The following is a 3,057-nucleotide window of genomic DNA, read 5'->3' as shown; positions in this document are numbered from 1 at the left end:
AGGAGTCCAAAATGAGTCTCCCTGAACTAAAACCAAGGTGTCAGCCAGGCTATTTTCATTCTGGAGGCTCTGGAGGGATTCTGTTTCCTTGTTTCTTCCAGCTTCTAGAAACTGCCCTCATTGCTTGGCTCATGGCCCCTTTTCCATCTTCAAAGCCAGCAAGGGCCCGCCTAGTCTCTCTCACATCACAGGGCTGTGACACTGCTTCCATCCTTACATCTCGGCCCCTCCTGCCTCCCTTTCACTTCTAGGATGCTTCTGATTCCATTGAACCTACATGGATTATCCAAGATCATCTCCCCATCTCAAGATCCTTAGCTAAGTCACATCTGCAAAGTCCCTTTTGCCATGTAAGGTAACATATTCATAGGCTCCAGAGATTAGAATGTGGACATCTTCGGAGGCCATTATTCTGCCTGCCACAACATCTACTAAATCCTTATTTCAAATTTTGTAACTCTTTGTCTTTGGTGTTGTAAATAATGTAAAATGGTGGAAATAAAAACTATTCTATGAGCGTTTTTAGTTTTTCCCTAAGATTGTTAAAAAAAAAAAAAAATCACAACCCTAGGTACATTCTGTTGCTTTGAGGTCTACATATTAAATGAGAATAAAAATAACCACTTTAAAGTGTTTAAATTGTTGAATTTTAAGTTATGAATACCGGTAAAATTACTGATGTAGAGAAAGTGCTCAAAATCATCTCCTATTCATTGCATACCATTTTTATACATATCATTTTCCCTGAGTTAGGAAACAAATATTTCAGTTGTTATAATTATAACTGTTTCGGTTTCAGATGTCATTTTGTGATTTGGAAAAGCTCCACGAAATAATTTCATAGTTTGTATCCTCTCATCTTCAAAATTAATACAGAGGAAACACATTTTTTGAGCCTACATATAATTTTTACTTAAGTACTTTTTGGGTTTGGCATTTTACAACATAGGAACTAGAAACATTTTTTGGTTTCTGTGGTAAAAGCTAGGAATTCTTCCCCTCATTCGCAAGCCAACCATCATATGTGATTATCCATTTCAGCAACTGAGAAGGTAGAGTAGGAAGATTTGAAGATGGCCAGGTTGTTCTTCTTGGCTCTGTAAAGGTACCGTAATCATGTCATCGTATTGAGGAGAATGAAGTACATGGTTACCCAACCAAATTATATTAATATTATGATTATATCAATCAAAAGCTTAACAGATTGCCGGGTCAAGGGACAAGGGTGGTGTAAACACACAGGGCATCTCCTTTTGTGGGGCTTAGATTCTAAGGGAGGATAAGAGGGAAATAATACACTGATAGATAAATGAGCCAATACACAAACAATATAGTTTCAAGAGGGGTCAAAGCTCTGGTGATAGTGATGGGCTGGGCTCTGTTTGTGTCAGAAGGGATGCTACTCTACGGAAAGATGTCTCTGGAGAGGGGATGTTTGAGCTGTCATTTGATTATAAAGAGCTCATGCTGTAGGTTCTTAAGAGCCCAAATGACCGTGGCCCCTCTCTTTAGCTCCAAAGTGGGGTGTGGGTACTACTGAAGGTGGGCAAGATAATCAATTGGAGTACAGGAAGAAAGGATTAGAACCTATCTTTGCATTTATTGTTAATCTAGAAAATAAGAAATTATTTTGCCAATATTTAAATATTTTACACTGGCACCCTACCTATAGTCCCTATGACCGATAGTCACGTGGAGTATTGCAATGCACTGCCTTTTGTAAGAACCTAGCTAAGTGAATTTAAGGATTATATTATCTGAGTTTAACTAGAATAAACCTCAAATAATGGACCAGTGGCTTCAAAGTTTGTCTGTAAGGAAACAACAGGTTGAGGTAATACTATCCTTGCAATCTCAAGTCCCTTAACTTAAGATTGAGAAAATGTCAGAAGCAACCCTTTTCCTCTGCCAACTGGGCCATCATCAGCCGCTCTACAACTCTATTCATAGCCGAAGAGAACTCAGCCACAAATATTTAATATTATCAAGAAATCCACTTAAACATGAATTGACAACCACTTCCATTATAGATAAACCTTACCTAGCCTTTCCATAGGATGAAGCCATATGTGCCTTCCTACAAGCTGAAGACATCAGAGTGAACAATATACTTTTAAAAATAATTAATTTATTTATTTGACAGAGAGAGAGAGAGAGAGAGAGAGAGAGCACAAGTAAGGGGGCATCAGGCAAAGGGAGAAGCAGGCTCCCGCTGTGCAAGGAGCCCAGTGCGGGGCTCGATCCCAGAACCGTGCCATCATGACCTAAGCCAAAGGCAGATGCTTGTTCACCCACTGAGCCACCCTGGCGCCTCATGAACAACACATTTACTTACTTCATTGTTATTCCATTAGGCATATTTTATAATATACAAAAAGGATAGATCCTGAGTCATATATATAATTTATAAGTTGACATACCTATTTTTAGGATCCATGTGCATTTATTTTTACTTCTAGGCTTGCATAATCAAACATGCTTTGTGATCACTGTTCTAAACTATTCGATGGTTTATGGCCCTTGTCAGCAACTGTCAGCAGCCGTGTATGGGACAACCCAGCTCTGAACTCTGAAACAGATTTTCAAGATGGTGTGAAGTTTTGAGTATAATTAAGGTGCCAAGAATCACATAATCCAGCAGAATCTGGGCGGAGTGGCAATTCTCTGGTGCGTTGGAAGGAGCATTCCAGTTCCAGCTAGAAGCCGCAGGGAATCTGAGCTGATACCTGAAGCAGCACCACGATTTGGGCCTTAGGTTCATACAGGATATTGGCCAAGTTCCTCTGCAAATTCATTCCTCCAAAACAGAGTTTCATGAGGCTAGGCAGGGTCTGACCAGTGACAAGTTTTATGTGAGTGAGTGTGTGTATGTGCATGTGTGCACGTGCACTAACGTGACACCAAACAAGATTTGCTTCGGTCCCTTGTGATTTCATCAAACACTCTGAGAGGCTTTGATGCACGCCTTATCTTCACGCTGGATAAATATTTCATAGAAGAGACCGTTACTTGCTTTAGTCAATGGCAAGAAAATCCCAAATACAACTATGGGCACAT

This window comes from Mustela nigripes, chromosome X, assembly GCF_022355385.1.
Source record: "Mustela nigripes isolate SB6536 chromosome X, MUSNIG.SB6536, whole genome shotgun sequence".
NCBI lineage: Eukaryota > Metazoa > Chordata > Mammalia > Carnivora > Mustelidae > Mustela > Mustela nigripes.
This window is presented reverse-complemented; position numbering follows the sequence as displayed.